Source organism: Pipistrellus kuhlii, unplaced genomic scaffold (genome assembly GCF_014108245.1).
Source record: "Pipistrellus kuhlii isolate mPipKuh1 unplaced genomic scaffold, mPipKuh1.p scaffold_m20_p_1, whole genome shotgun sequence".
Taxonomy (NCBI): Eukaryota; Metazoa; Chordata; class Mammalia; order Chiroptera; family Vespertilionidae; genus Pipistrellus; species Pipistrellus kuhlii.
The window spans coordinates 64,849,737-64,867,258 of NW_023425404.1; the positions used below are offsets into that span (position 1 = coordinate 64,849,737).

The 17,522-nt window shown below is 40.3% G+C and overlaps 1 long non-coding RNA gene across 1 annotated transcript; it reads left to right on the plus strand.

The window, feature by feature from the left end:
* Positions 1-12,271: 12,271 nt before the first annotated feature.
* On the plus strand, positions 12,272-12,914 carry LOC123652754. The gene is made up of 2 exons (XR_006742244.1): positions 12,272-12,392; positions 12,613-12,914. It is a non-coding gene; the product is annotated as an uncharacterized LOC123652754 (long non-coding RNA).
* Positions 12,915-17,522: the final 4,608 nt, after the last annotated feature.

A 17,522-nucleotide genomic window follows, 5' to 3' on the forward strand; every position in this document is an offset into this window, starting at 1 on the left:
AATGACTTTAAAAGTGTATTGTAAGAAAGAAAAGAAAGTAACCAGCATATTTCTAAGTGTAGCAATTGAGGGAAACTGACAATATAGATAAAATATGTTTCTCTTAAAGGTGAGGAGAACAACCTACACTCTAAAAACTATTCCAATTCTAATGTTCTTTCTCTTTGGAGCTATAGAACACTGGGAGGTTTCAAATAATGATTAAATATTTCTCTCAGTGGAGGCTGCTCAGTTAATTCATTACCAAAAATAACAATTCTGCATCTGAGGTGCTTCCTGAATTAAAAAACAACAACAAACAAACAAACAAACAAAAAAACCCCCAAACTCTGAACTCATAATTTGGATGTTAGTCATTGATTCAAGCCATCTTGAAACTGTCCTTGCATCCTAGATACCTGATATCCATCCATTATGATACCTGACACCCATTCATCCCAGTAACTACCATCCATCAACCAAACTGCCCTGGACCAAGCAAGCTCTTGGCAACCTTGGGAAAGAAGAGACTACATCATCCAAAAGCTTAAACAAAATTATAATATTGAGACATAGTGGGCACCCAGAAGAACCATAAAGAATTGGTTTAAATAAGTACTTGCTGAAGCTTTATGCTGGAGAAACCAAGAGGGTGGCATAGGTAAACACCTAAATTGCTGCTACGCACAACAGTTTCAAAACTACAACTAAAAGACAAAATGGACATCATCCAGAACCACAGGAAGGCTGGCTGAGTGGAAATTCTACAACTAAAAGGAAAGAGAAAAGCACACTGAGACTCAGAGGAGCTGCAGAAGGCAGAGGTATGGAGGCATGTGCTCAGAGAGGGCTGTCAACTAAGTACACAGCTGGCTTTCTCAATCGGAGGGAGACAAATGCTCCTGACAGCTCTGAACTCCAGTTCTGGTGAGACTTAGGGGACCCAGACTCATTTGGGGAGAAACTAGACTGTCAACATAAAGCTTCAGCAAGTACTTATTTAAACCAATTCTTTATGGTTCTTTGGATGATGTAGTCTCTTCTTTCCCAAGGTTGCCAAGAACTTGCTTGGTCCAGGGCAGTTTGGCTATTACCTTCTTCACCTTATTTTGTTTTATATTATCACCATAATCCCTTTATTCTGTATCTAAGAAAGAGGCAACACAGCATGGTCAAATGATGCACTCGGAGCCGGACAGAACTGCATTTCCAATCGTGATTCAATGACTTGCATGCTGTGTGGCACCAATGAAATTATTTAACTTCTTGTAACCTTCATTATCCATTCCATAAAATATGAATAATGTAAGTGCATATCTCTTATAGTAAGGATTAAATATAGTCATATATGATAAGTTTCTTTCCCATAGTAGGTGCTCAATAAATATCATTTCTAGACAGTAGAATGGTGGTCTTTTTTTTTCCCTCCAAATCATGTACCCACATCATTTAAATATTTTCATCATATAGCATTTATTGATTTATTTATAAATTATATACACATTCCTTTTAGGCTAAATAATATGAGCATAAAACATACATCAAAGTAAAAAAAATTAAAAATGTGACATATTAAATAAACTCAACTTAAAAATAAATAATAATATAAATCATAAATGGGATTTTTTGCATTTTAAATTCTTCAAACAATTCTAAACTCCAATGTAACTCAGAATTTTAAAAAATGAGTTATAAAATTCTATTTCCAAGTATTTTTGTGTGAAGAAATAAAACTGTTGATGGATGACTCACATCATTTTCACACAAAATTACACAATGATATAAACATTTCTAAACAACGTTTTCAGAAGACTGTTTCTATAGTACTCAAAAAAACAAAACAAAACAAAAACCACTCCACACTTTCTTATTACTAAAGCATCACCTTTACGTTATGGAATATATTCATTTTTTTTGTTTTGTTTTGTTTTAATATCAATAGGAGGCTTAATTACTGACAGGCCTGAAAAGATCAGCAAACTTGGAACACTTTTTCCATAGAATCTATATCAATAAAAGGGTAATATGCTAATTAGGCTGGGAGATCTTCCAGATATACTTCTGGACAAAGCCATGGTGGCAGGGCTGAGGCAGAGGTGGTTAGGGGTGATCAGGCTAGGAAGGGAGGACAGTTGGGGACAAGCAGGCCAGTGAGGGGTGGGGGGGAGGGCCATTGGGGGTGAGCAGGCCAGCAAGCAGAATGGTTAGTGTAATCAGGCAGGCAGGCAGGTGAGTGGTTAGGAGCCAGCCATCCAAGATTGCAATCGGGCCTAAACCAGCAGTCAGACATCCCCCCCAATGAGCCCTAGATTGGGGAGGGTGCAGGCTGAGCTGAGTGACACCCCCCCATGCACAAATTTTGTGCACTGGGTCACTAGTGTGTGTATATATCATTTAGTATATATCTAAATGATCGACTGTCCTACAGTCTGACAGGCCAGTACATATGACACACAGTGGCAACTGTAAAATAAATGTTGACTTGCACATTTGGGATACATGTGTGTGTTTCAATCTGTCATTGTTGATTGTGAATTTGGTTGTTTTTGTTGAAATTTTGAAGCTGAAAGAAAACGGCAGTGTCAACAGAATATGCCTAAAGACCAGTTATATGTGATAGGCCATAGTACAAATGAGTTTAAATTACTGTAGTATTTGGGAATGTTTCAGACAGTTGTCTCTTAAAACAAATATGAGATCAGAGGATTCTGCTTATAGTGAATGGTTAGTAAAACTTGGAGATGGCAAACTTGATAAGTTTTCATTTAGGAATGGATATTATTGAAATCCCCCATGGAATGAGTTGTAATGGATCTACTATTGAAGCTACCTTTGGAAATGACATATCCTATCTAATAAAAGAGAAACATGCAAATTGACCTTACCTTCGCTATGCCAACAAGCTACGCCCACCAACCAATCAGGAGAAAATGTGCAAATTAACTCAACCAAGATAGCAATTAATTTGCATATCTAGGTGCAGAGTAAAGTCTGAAGACAGCTTAGAAGGAAGAAAAGCTCTGTAGAAGGGAGTGAAGCTGCAGAGAAGCAAGCAGGGTGGCAGAGACTGGAGGGAAGCAGGTGAGGCTATGGAAAAGGGAAGGAAGCAGGCGGGGGGGGGGGGGGTGGGTAGGGGTGTGGTGGGGAGAGAATGGAGGGAAGTAAGCAGGGTGGCCACAGAAAGCCCTATTGCAGGAATCTAGTCTATAGATAATATTAATACACATCTAAATGTGTGATTCTTTGTCTTAAAAATGAACATGTTCATAAATAAGATGAAGAAATTTTGGATATACGCAATGGAGATTTTCACACCTACTTGAGTGATAATTTCATCAATTCAATGGATGATACCAAAAAGAAAAATTTCCTATTGACTTTCTTTAAATATATATATTAATATATACATATATATATATATTAATATATTAATATATATATTGATTTCAAAAGGAAGAGCGAGAGAATGAGATATAGAAACATCAATGATGAGAGAATCACTAATCGGCTGCCCCTTGCAAGCCCCCTACTAGAGATCAAACCCACAACCCAGGCTTGTGCTCTTGACAGGAATTGAACCTGGGACCTTCAGTCCTCAGGCTGATGCTCTATCCACTGAGACTGAGCCAAACTAGCAAGGGCTCCCATAGAATTTCTTAATAGTAGTACTACTTCAGGAATGCTGTGTCATAAATTAAAATTGAAAGAAGATGCAATCATCGTGATTCTGAAAAATCTTAATAGTAAATGGGGTCTTTGTAATGGTACTAGATTTATTATCAAAAGATAGCAACCTACCATAATCAAACTGAAGTATTAACAGGCTCTGTAGAAGAAGAGGTTTTGTGATTCCAATAATTGATTTGTCCTTGTCTGACACTGGCCTCCCATTTAAATTAATTCAAAGACAGTTTTCCATGATGCCAGCATTTGCAATGACTACTAATAAATCTCAAAGACAAACTCTAGATGGAGTAGGAATATTCCTACCTGAACCCGTTTTCAAACATGGTCAGTTATATGTTGCTTTCTCTTGAGTTCGAAGAGCATGTGACCTTAAAGCTGTAAATACTTCATCACAGGGGAAAATAGTCAAGCACTCTGAAAGTGTTTTTACTTTTTCTATATGGTATACAGAAAGATATTAGAATAAGTTCAATTAATTTATCAGTCAGTTTTTGTATCAATGTTGTTACAACATTTATTGTTGATTTATTAACCAATTTATTTATTATTTTCACATACATTTTACTAATTTTCTTTCATACCTGACACTCCTATTATACAGATATTAAAATATTTCTTCTAATTAATTTACTTTCAATGTGCATGAATCAGTGCACCAGGCCACTAGTAAAATGATATATCTTTAAGTCTGACAAGTGTTTAAAATGTTTTGCCATGAGATAACCAGCAAACCTCCTTGCAATGCAAACTGTTATCACTGGCATTGCTCATTTCCTGAGCACACACTTATTTAACAGAGATTTATGTGGTGCTTAACATTTGCCAGGCACCATTTTTAGCACTTTACAAATATTAACTCAGTTAATCTCATAACAACATTAAAAATTAGGCTTTATTCTCCTTTTACAGATGAGATAAAGAAGGCAGAGCCAAGTTAATAAAACACTTGTTCAAAGTCAGGCAGGATTTGAATCAAGCTATTTTGACTTTAGAAGCTCTGCTTTTAACAATTAGACTTTGATGCCTACAATTCTATTAAAGATAAAATAAACTTTTATTAGACTTAACACATGTAAACTACAATTTAACTGAAGTATGCTAAAAGTGGAGATTGGATGAGGTTGCCAATACCAATCAGGAACTCTCTACTTCCTTCTGGAGACCTATTTCATTATATATTCACTAGAGGCCCTGTGCATAAAATTCATGCATGGAGGGAGGTATCCCTCAGCCCAGCCTGCACCTTCTCCAATCTGTGACTCCTTGAAAGATGTCCGGCTGCCAGTTTAGGTGGGATTGAGTCTAAACGGGCAGTCGGACATCCCTCTCAAAATCCAGGACTGCTGGCTCCCAACTGTTTGTCTGCCTGTCTTCCTGATTGACTCTAACCTATTCTTTCTGCCCCTAACCACTCCCCTGCCAGCCTGATTGATGCCTAACTGCTCCCCTGTCAGCCTGTTTGCCCCTAACTACCCTCCCCTGCAAACTTGGCCACCCTAACTGCCCTTCTTTGCAGGTCTGGTCACCCCCAACTTCTCTCCTCTGCTGGCCTGGTCACCCCTAATTGCCTTCCCCTTCAGGCTTGATTGCCCCCAAATGCCCTCCCTTCCAGGCCTGGTCCCTTCCCAAATTCCCTCCCCTGCTGGCCTGATCACCCACAACTGCCCTTCCTTGCAAGTCTGGTCCCTTCCAACTGCCCTCCCTTGCTTGCCATCTTGTGGCAGCCATCTTGTGTCCACATGGGGGCAGGATCTTTGACCACATGGGGGCAGGAATCCTGTGTTGGAGTGATGGTAAATCTGCATATTACTCTTTTATTAGATAAGATAGAGGCCTATTGCATGGGTGGGGCCAGCTGGTTTGCCCTGAAGGGTGTCCCGGATTAGGGTGGGGGTTTCTTTGGGGCATGGAGTGGCCTGGGCAAGGGACCTATGGTGGTTTGCAGGCTGGCCATGCCTCCCAGTAATCCAAGTGGAGGTCCTGGTATCTGGGATTTATACATCTTCTACAATTGAAACTTTGTAGCTTTGAGTGGAGCCAAAACTCCTGCTTGCTCTGGCACTGCAGCCATTTCTGTTGGGATTTATTTATCTTCTATAACTGAAACTTTGTAGCCTGAAGTGGAGGCCTGGGTCAGCCTACGTGTGTGAAAAGCTTGGCTTCCTTCACTGCTTTGGAAACACAAGCCTCCCTCCTGCTCTCTCCATGGCCACAGCCATCTTGGTTGGGTTAATTTACATACTTGCTCCTGATTGGCATGTGGGGGTAGCTGGTGGGCGTGGCTGGTGGGCATCACAGATTGATGGTTAATTTGCATGTTACTATTTTATTAGATAGGATTTGAGCATCTAACATATGAAAGATATTAGTAACCTTTATATACATAGAAACATGTTTGGTTTTTTTTAATGTATTTTCAATATAAATTAATATATAGTCCTCAGGGGTAGGTGCACCTCTCTTTGGAGATTACTGCTGTAGAATCTGAATGTATATGGAGGAGGAACTAAAAATATTTGTTTGTGTCTATTGCCTAAGTTGGAAGTTCTGCTATGTATAAATGTATAAGATGTGTTCCCTCTGGACATGTGTATATACATATTTTTATTTATTGAAATTATCTCAGGCTAAAATGAATGGTATAGATGAGTTAGAATATGTTTACAATATAATTTGAGCTCTATCATAAATTGTCACAGAAAACATTCCAAATATTTTCCCAAGGATAATATGAAGCATTAAAATTAATTTATCAGTTTACTCTTCTCTACTTCTGGCATTGAAAGGATTTTCTGTTGAAAATGTATACTAGTAGTTAATAATATTAAAATGACTGGAAGAAATTAACTCAAGACTCTTAAACAAATATTTCACTTATGTTTTAGATTGAATACTATTTTTTCATTGCCATTTCATAGAATATTAAGAATTAGTGGCCCATTGCATGGATTCATGCACATTGTAAGGAAATTTATTAGAAGAAAGATTTGTGCATTAATTATGTTACTACAAAAAATTACATGTCAAAATAGTATATATAAATAATATTATAAAATTGAGATACAAAATATTTTAATTTTACTATTCACCCTTTCTCTATAACAGAAATGTCAGAGATAAAAGGAAATTAGTAAAATGTATATGAAAATAATATATAAATTGATGAGTAAATCAATAACAACATGATATATGAACAAAGAAGACATGATATAAAAGTAACAAAGACAAGATAGAAAACAACATTGATAAAAACAATTATGGATAAATTGATTAATAAATAGCAATATATAACAACAATAAAGACATGATATAAAACAACAAAAATATGATATAAAAACAATATTGATAAATTGATTAAACTTATTCTAATATCTCCCTGTACACCACATTCAGGTTAAAAACACAGATAGCACCCGAAACCGATTTTGCTCAGCGGTAGAGCATCTGTCTGTGGACTGAAAGGTCCCAAGTTCGATTCCGGTCAAGGGCATGTGCATTGGTTGTGGGCACATCCCTGGTAGGGGTTGTGCAAGAGGCAGCTGGTCGATGATTTTCTCTCATCGACGTTTCTAGCTCTCTATCTCTCTCCTTTCCTCACAGATACTAATGGACTGTAGTTCTAATTTAGGAAGTCAAATGCTATATGCAGATTTTTCAAAGGGGGTTGATATCCTTAACTATCTTCACCATTGTGAAAGGATCATCTGTATTTAAAGATTAATACAGGCACATGAGTGAGAATTTTTAAGATGCAACCAAAATATGTATTAATCTCAGTAATTAGGTGTGTTTAGCACCTATAATTTGGTGTGATAATACTACAAAGTATGAAAGGAATACTTTAGTATTTTGTTCACATATTAATGGTGCTAAAACTAAATTCTCTATCAGTATTACCTCAAATTATTCTTACACAACTAGAAACAGCTTTCTTTCTCTGAAATATTTTCTTCCATCTAAGTCATGCATATCAGAAAATCATTCTGCACATTGATTATCCAGGTTATGGTTCAAAATTCCAAGTTGAAACTTTCAAGAGATGAATAAAAAGAAAGGAATAAGCAATACCTACAGGAAGTTTCTGAATCAATACCTGTAGAAGACCTCCAAATAGATGTGCAAAGTGTGTGAGCAGACAATATTGCTAGGTATTGCTAATTCAAATTAGTTTTTATTTTAAGTTGCATCTATAAAACAAGAAATCATTATTGAGCCATGCTTTTGCATAGACACTGTGTTTGAGTGTAGCCAGAAGCTAAGATAGTAAGGTCCAAGCTCACATTTCTTGACACCAGGGACATAAGTTCAACAAGATGTTACTAGTAAACATAACATCTTTTAGTAATAAATGTAGACTGCTGCCTGTCTTCCACCCATGCTACTGTAAAAATGTAACATAAATAAAGGTTTTTGAATTAAAATTCTTAATTGCATTACTAAAATGACCCACTTTCTGAAGATGTAGGGAAGCTGAATTTACCACCCCCAAATATCTCACTTTGGAATAAGGATTATTTTAAGTAATCCACTGGTTAATTTTTAAGAAACAGCAGACATAGGAAAAACTCTCGAAACCAAATAGAAGTTACCCTCTATAGGGGCATTTACATTCATAATGAAAACCTCTGTTTATAAGGGGTCTCCCTGGCTGTTGTGCCATGCTAGCATTGTGAAGGGTGAACCTGAGGAGGGGTGGTGAAGAAAAGACAGACAGGAGAATACAGCTGGGGCTTGGTAGATCTCACATGTCTGGATGAGGACCCAAAAGACCCAGCCTGCAAGCTGATGCTTTATTTTATTGTCTGATTAAAACAAGGGTAGATTAACAATTATACAAATGTTCTTGTTTTGGCAACACTTGCTGACAGCCTACTACCATAGCTACTTAGAAAGGAATTAACGAGGGCTACAAGATCAGGCTTAATTATGCTAAGAGATCTCTGCCCTCCAGGCTGGAACTTGTTTGTGGCCTTGCCTGAGGCTTAAACCTAGAGCCACGCCCTATAGGCTGTACCAGGAATAATAGGATATCTAAATCTCTAGACACTGTTAACAGCTGAGAAGGCGAGAAGTGAAATCTGCATGACAACCTTACCTTTGTTCACTGTGCTGTTCCTGGTAATCTCCCATAACTGACTCCCCACTCCTAGCATCTTTTGTCTTCAGATGAAGGTGATTTTTAAGGTGATAGCTTCTTCCATATTGGTAAATTACTTCATTTTGGTAAGTTACTGGTCTCTCCCAAGTGTGGATGTAATAATTTTAGCTGAAAATAACCTCACAGGGTGATCTGATCATCAATTCCTAACTGGGCAGGTCATGTGGGTAGCCATTCCTAGGCCTATAAAAGGTTTATCTTCACCTTAAGCAAGGCCTGTCCATTGTTTTTGTACACCTAGGTTACACAACTTTGAAGGCCTTTTTCAGACCTCAGATGTGTCACCACTTCAGAAGAGCCCACAATCTTGGTAACTATCCTGTAATCCACTCTAATCCAACCACAGTGATTTCTCTGGCTTTCTTTCTCCCAACTTTAAGTAATCTTCCCTTCACCACCCTCGCCCCCACCACCACCACCCCTACTTAATTCCAAATATACAGGGTGAGGCATGTTTGCATGGAAAATAATACACTAATTAATAACTAATAATACCAGAAAAAACTGCTCACAGCTGTAAACCTACTTTTGCCTCACCCTGTATAAAAGAAACTGCAAAACTGTTATTCTCTGGAACATTTGAGATCTTACCTCCTAACATGTCATTAGTTAGGCTCAAATAAACTCAAATTTTCATAAAAATTCTCTATAGGTTTGGACACTCTTACATTGACAAATGTATACAGGAGGTTCACATGTTATTAAATTTTGTTTTTCTCCTGTTAATCTGTCTCATATCAATATGCTTATTAGACCAGCTAGACGTTACTTAGAAGGATAAGGAAAACCTTTCCTCCTGGCCAAAGATAAGGAAGTTGTCATACTAAATGACATACCTGAGTTATACAAATAATTGAGGATAACTTAGTCTTATAAATTGAAATGTGTAGGCTTCTGGATATAAGTATTAATGTCTTTGAAAAATAGAACTGTAGTTTCATTTCTGGAATCAAAGAGCAAGACACAGGAATTGCTCCTGTCTTGGAGAGACACTCCCTGCACAGTGGTGATAAACCCATGTAGACTCCCCATAAAATACATTAGCTGCCTTCCAACACTTGCTGTCTTTGTTCCCTAAAAGTGTGGAAACCAGCTGCAGGTTAAACAATGACTCTCCCAAGTACCTGAAAGGGCAGGATGGGGCTAACTCCTGATCCTCCATTTTGTAACTAGACCCTAACCCTCACCCAACTAATCAGGGTCAGCCAAAGCAGTGACATCATCACCCCTATAAAACCCATTGATCTGTTGAAGCTCGCTCTGTTCTGCCACACCACTGTCAGTGTAAGTGGGACAGAGCCCATGCTAGCATGGAATATAGGCTTTCTGCTATTGCATCGGACTTGGCTCCCTGGTAATCTTTGGGGATCACGAAATCTAGGCATAAAATACCTACTTGTATAAAAATGTATACCTTTATGAAACTTAAACTTTATTCCTTCACCTTCCCTTGCCTGGAATAATAGTGTGATTAATCTGTCATTTGCTTGGAGTATGCTATTTCTTCCTTTTGCTTATTAAGATATATTATCCTGTATACTATGGAATTTATTATAATTCCCACATTAAGCTTATGCTAAATAAGTTGTAAAGACAGCTCAGTTTCTGAGAATAACTTTTGCTGCCTCAAAACAAAATGTATTGAATATAACTAGCTTCTTGGATGGCTAAAACTATCTGTGGGAGAGGGAGAATTTGTGGGGAGGGGAGTGTATAAACAAATTGGGAAGGTCCTAGAGAATAGTACAACTTCATATGGTGACCAAAGCTCTGTGCATTTTTCCTACCTCTCTTTTCTCTTGTAAGGGGCCCCATCTCATCCCACTTAGCAAATCATCACCCTCTAGGTCTTTCCCCTTCGAATCTTCTCAGTGGAGTTGGTGGGATTCAGAAGGCTGTTTCCTCTTTGGGGCCCAACACTTACTGGCTGCTCTTCTGGGAAGAGGTGGTGGGGAGTGCAGGGGCTCACCACCTCCTCCCCAACATTGTCTCCAAGTACTCCTTGATGCTGGTGGTCAGAGACCAAGCACTTCATGAAGAGGCAGTGGTTAATAGGGAATTTGGGGGTAGATGAGGGAGGGTAAGAGTTCCACGGTGATGCTTAGAGGGTTATCTTGACAGGAGGCAAGCTCTGTTTGGGACATGGAGAGCAACGTTGGTGCGTAAGAAGTTGATTCCCTGCCGGGACCGGTTTGGCTCAGTGGATAGAGCGTCGGCCTGTGGACTGAAAGGTCCCAGGTTCGATTCCGGTCAAGGGCATGTACCTTGGTTGCGGGCACATCCCCAGTAGGGGGTGTGCAAGAGGCAGCTGGTCGATGTTTCTCTCTCATCGACATTTCTAACTCTCTGTCCCTCTCAATTCCTCTCTGTGTAAAATCAATAAAATATATATATATATATATATATATATATATATATATATATATATATATAAAGAAGTTGATTCCCTTTAAGAAGGAAATGGGTAGAAGATTGGTACTAGGTTTCTTGAATGGGAGGGACCACAGGGAGTGTGACTTCACTCATTCAGTTTCCTACCGTGTTTCCCCAAAAATAAGACATCCTCCGAAAACAAGACCTACTTACAGGTTTCCTTCTGAGTGAAATATAATGCATCCCCTGAAAATAAGGCCCCCCTAGGCTCTGTCTCAGAATGCTATTGCTAAACATGAGACATTTGGTCCACTGATTCTGAAAGAAATGGAGTCACAAGAAATTCACCAGGAAATTCAGGAATTGGATTGTTATGATGATGTTCCAGAAGATGATGACATGATTGTCATTGAATAAATGAGTAAATTCTTGATACTGTAGGATTCACAGTTTGTCTGGTTTGTGTTGACAACTACCGTACTACCGTACTGTATACAGGTAATAAATTTCCTTTATTTTCATTTAACAATAAATGTGTACCATATTCTTCTTCATGGAAAAATAAGACATCCCCTGAAAATAAGACCTAGTGCATCTTTGGGAGCAAAAATTAATATAAGACAATGTCTTATTTTCGGGGAAACAGGGTACTTACTCTAGATGGAATGTAATTCAAAACTGAACCCCACCCAGACTTCTTTCTTCAAGGTCAGCAACCCTACTTCATGTCCAACCTGACTATTGGCCTTGTCCAGAGAAGTATATACTGAGTCCTAGATTCAGTGTTTAGGCCTCCAGGGTTCCTCCTGGAGCAAGTGGGCTGAGTGAAGTAAAACAAACAAACTAACTAAAAGACAAAAACCAATCCCAAATTATTAACTGCCTAAAGTAGGGAAGCAGGGAAGAGAGATCTTTTTTATCTCTTGGCTAGCTCATTTTATTTATGTGTGTGTCATTGTTTTTTCCTGGGGGCTCTCTCCCGAATAGATAGCTGACTCTATCTATAGTATCCCCAGCCATCTGGGGAATGGGATATTAATGTCACTGAACTATATACACCCGTTGCCACTGCCATGGCCTTGGGGTCTTGCTCAGCTCATAACCTCACATCACTGTCTCCCTCTTCTCATCTTACTTCCTCAGCCAGGCAAGCTGACCGAGGCCTTCAAGTACTTCCTGCAAAGCATGGGCTACAGTGAGTATGGGGGTCAGAGGCTATCATGAGGACAGGGATTACTGCAAGTATGAGGGATGGCCACTGAGAGGAGGAACCATTTAGACTGATTCCTGGACTTAACACTATCTGCCAAATCAAGCTCATTGACCCCATTTGTAATTCTCACACCTGCTCTGTGTTGCCAACCCCTCTTCCCTTCCTCCTCTCTAACTGCCTGCTTACCCTTCTGTCTCCACAGTGGCCTCATCCTGCATGACTCGCCTGTCCCGATCTCGCACAGCTTCCCTGACCAGTGCAGCATCCATTGACGGCAGCGGGTCCCACGTTCAAACCTTGTCCCAGAGCAGCGAGTCTGGGACTCTCCCTTCAGGGACCCCAGGGCACACCATGGAGGTCTCCTGTTGAATGGCCCTTATAGTCCTGGTGTGGGACCCAGCCTCACCTCCCCTAACACTAAACTGGGAGGTATGTAGAACACTGGGCCAGAGTGAACAAGGGAAGACAGGCAGATCATGTGGGAAGATGACCTTGATCTTTGATCACTATCCTATCCTTGCCCTCTAACCTGTGATATCCCTCAGCTCCTGGGAGAGCTGACCTAATATCGCTTAGGGACTCAGACCCCTAAATGATCCTTCTCCCTCATTCTGTTGTTAAGGTGGAGAGGGCATGCGTCTCCCTCTCCTTAATTTAGGTGTCCGTAGACGAGGGATAAGTGGTCATTGTAGATGTCCATGGTGCCTGCCCCAGACTCTCCCTACTCATCCCATTGTAAGGATAAGGACTTGGTGCTGGGTCTCCATTCACCAAAGCAGATATGGCTTCTCATTAATCCTTCAAATCTCTGAAGGCTATGGGCCTAAATAAATGTGTCAGGGAGGCTTGCTGGTAGGTTAGTGGTCCTCAGGATATGATAGAAACATCTGATAGGCAATGAACAAATTTGAGGAAAGGAATGGAGCTGGGCAATAGGAAGGGGCCTGGGGCCACTAACTTTGGCAGCTGTCTAGGCAGTGTGTGTCTAGAGTGGGAGAGGGAGGGGACCAAGCCAGGGCAGGGCTGTTTGGGGCTTGGCATAGGGCTGGGAAGGGCTACCTTGGGGTTCTGACCACAGTGTGTTACGTGTGGAGGGTGCTCTCCTGTCTCCCACAACTTCTGATGTAACAATAAACTGTAGAGGAATCTGAGCACCATTATTACTCTGTCTCAGTGTGCTTGCATCATGCCCCTTTCCTACCCCATCCCTGCGCAACTCTCACATTCTCTTCTCCAAGTGACATAAACCATGGGAGGGGGCTTTCATAGCATACACACTTCACAAAATGTGACTTCACAATCATTGGCCCCTATTCAATAGAATGGTATTGTCCTTGATATTGATAGTAGCTTCACATTTTGGGAGAGGGACTACTTAGATCTTAGAAGACTTCCTTATTAGTTATTGAGAAATGCCATGGGATTTCAGAGATGTTATCAACATCATAATCTCTCTCTCTCTTTTTTTTTTTTTTTTTAAGTTTCTATTGATTTCAGAGAGGGAGAGATAGAAACATCAACAATGTGAAAGAATCATTGATCAGCTGTCTTCTGCACTCCCCCTATTGGGGATTCAAGCCCACAACCCAGGTATGTGACCTGACTGGGAATCAAACCATAACCTCCTTGTTTACAGGTTGACATTCAATTAGGAGCCACACCATTAGGGCAACCAACATCATAATCTTAAAGGAGGAGTTACAGAAAACTGACTGACATGCCCAAAGACATCTTGTAACCACCTTCTTGCAGGATCCTCTGTGGGGTCACTTAGATTCCATTTTAGGTGGTTCAATACAATCAGAGATCATGCCTCATGCAGTTTCTAGAGGGGTTATTGGATTGGTAAATTGATCCTAATCTGAAGACTCCAGGTGAATCACAGCAACTAGGATTTCCTTTCAGGGATTTCTCCTCCCACATAAATCCAACTTTGGGAAGTTAATTAGACTATATCTGTGGTTCTTTGAGAACCTTCTTAACAAATATGAACAATAATCATCAAGAGAACTTCAGCTATTTTGTGACTATTCTAGGTTGATCCTTGGGCTCTTGGGGCACAAGAAGTAAAAATGAGAAGGCACTTTATAGTATTATTGTCCAAGAACTGCAGATGGAATAATAGTACAAGGTCATTTGCCAGATTACTTTATAGAAACCCCATGGACAAGTATACACTTTCCTCAGTGAAACAGACCTGATGACTAATGCAGCTTGATGTCTAGCACTGACACACTGACGTGGAAGTGGGGCATGGAACATGCTCTTGATGCTTGAGCATTTCATCACTCTCATAGCACTGAACTATTTTAAATGCAGTAGGCCAGGATCAGGAGGGTGAGGGTGTTTGGTGACCACGCACAGGGCAGGCAGCAAGTGCTCAAATGTCACACTGAAGAAAAGAAACCACATAATTGGAATTGCTAGCATAACTAGCTCCTAGGTAAACAAGACATGAAGAAAAGGCAAAGAGTTCCAACTAGCAATAGCTGTTTGCTGTGCCTTATGGAAGGGAAGGTGGGTTTTCTCAGCACATTCAACCGCACAGCAAACACTATTATGTTAGCAGGGTAATCTTCAGAAATAGAAAATCTCATTTCTGGGTAAAATGTGAGTGGTTGTGTGGGTACCTGCTATGGGGCGGTATGTGAAATGAATGATGACCATGTGTGTCTCTTGCCTATATATGTCCCTGCGTAAGAAGCCCAAAATAGGTAGAGGGAGAGGGTCTGTCTGCTGGATGCAAGGGAGAGGGGTGTGCTGTCCTTGGCTGACCTCTCTGCTTTGTTGGTCCTACACGTTCCAGGCGAGCCCATGGGGACACAGTGCCCCCCTGTGGTTGTCATGGTCCCTCCTAACTTTCCCCAGCTCCCAGTTCCCTTCCTGGGTCTCCCATGGTCTTCCAGAATCTACAGAGTAGTTACATAGTGTGGGCCTGATACCACGCTGGTGGCTCCTGTCCATTCTCGAGATCAGAGCTCAGAGGTTCACAGGAAAGGTGGGGTGACTTCCTAGGAGCTGAAACACAAACTCTTTACTTTTGTTTCTGCTTCAGCCTTAGGACTCCTTTTTCTCCTTTCTTTTAATCTCAAAGAATGTATCTCCTTGACTATAGGGACAGAAGTATTAAGATAGCTAAGAGATGGCTCATTGGAAAGAATAAAACTGAAAATACAGTGATGAGAGCATTGTAATATCCACTTGAAAACTGTGGAACTCATGAAGATATTTTAAAGGGTAATAACCTAAAGGTATTCAGATAGTGAAACTGTAGCAGGAGAGATAAATAATAAGTTTTGGAGCACTACTTGCTGAGCACCTACCTGCAGGCTGGCACTATTTCTCTATCAAAGGCTTCAACTTTTAATGGATGGCTCTTGAGTTTCTGGTAACTGCTCCTTCTCTTCAGCCTAGATAACAGCATTGCTATTACTCAGCCTCATGGTGGTCCATCATCATTTGTTGCTCTGTCCTAATCCTGGCCACATATTCTACACACTCTCTTTATTAAACTTGCCCCTCAGTTATCCAATGTGCTCTCTGCTTTCTCCCGAGACCCTTACACATAAGACAGGAAGAATAGGTAAGGTAAAGATGAGGAAGGGAAGGTAAAAAGAGAATCTGTATTTTGAGGTTTTCTTAGCATCACAGAAACATGGGTTTGAAGCCTAGTTAGGTGATCAAGTTATTTAACTTCGGAGTGCGCTTCCCTGGACTTACTATGGGGATATCTACCTGGCAGGATTGGGAAGGTGAGATAATATATGTGGAAGCAACATGAGAGTGCCTGGCACACAGCAGATGCTCAATGTGGAAACTCCATTATTATGACTGTGTTATGTGTGAGTTGAGTGCACTTAGCCCTGAAGGGAAGCAGATTGGGATGGCACTTCAGGGAAATTATTTCCTCATCATTTTTATTTGGTTTTGTCTTTAGCTTGGCTTATCACTGATGCCTGGGTGCGTGAGCTGGGCTGGTGAAGGAGTTTTTATTCTTAATTTGTGGGGAGGGGAATGGAAAGGACAGAAGACAGAAATGAAATGAGATGAGAATGGAACTCAGGAGACCTTGCCCATGTTAAGGCCTCTTGAGCTTCTCAAGTGAAAGTATTTGAAGGGGTACTAGGTGAGGGTGCCTGAGCTCACCCTGTCACACACCTCCGCTTTCCCTGTCTCTCCACCAAGTCTGAGACATTCCTCTATCTCATGGGTCAGGGCCATCCTGCTCCTCCTCAATTCCAGGTAACCAGTTTTTTTTTTATTTTTTTTATTTATGCAGTTTTTAAGAAAAGCAGCACATTGTAGGGGTTACTCGCCTGAAAGACAAATGGTCCAGTGGAGTGGGGTATAGTGTCAGGGAGAGCAGGCAGTTGTGGCAGAACTAAGTAATTGTCCTTGGCATTTGTCCACCTTCTTCTCTCTTTCCAATACATTGCTTCTTTTTTTTATTAAAAAAATTAAATTAAATTACAGTTGACATAGACTATTATATTAGATACAATACATGTACATATAATGATTAGATATTTATATAACTTACAAAGTGATCCCCCATAAGTCTAGTCCCACCTGACACCATATATAGTTATATTTTTGATATTTCCTTTGCTGTACTTAATATGCCCCCAAACACTACTTTTTAATCCCACAGCACAAGGTAGCTAGATGGAGACAGAAGCTCAAAGACAGCAAATGTGTCCCTGAGGCCACACAGGACTCAGTGTGAAAAACAGAAACCAGGTGGAAGTAGGCTCCATTGAGCCTGATCTAAAGAGTCTGTTGAATGCATTGGTGGTTGATAATCTAATATCAGGGAGTGGGATAGGTGTGATTAGTATAGGAAAAAAATCTAGATGCCCAATGTTTACTTTTAAACCTCTTCTCCTCTAAATGTTAGGAACTCTGGATCAGTATTTCAACACCAGTGGGTAAGGTGGGAGCAGGCTGTTGGAATGTCAGCAGTGCTCCCATATCTGGGGGACATGGCTGCAAGTGACACAATGGCTAGGGGCTCTGATTCCAGAAGAAGAGATTGCATCCAACACTCACCCTCCCTACTTCCTGCTCCACTAGGCAGCAGTTAGGTAACCCAGAGAAAGGAAGAATAGATGC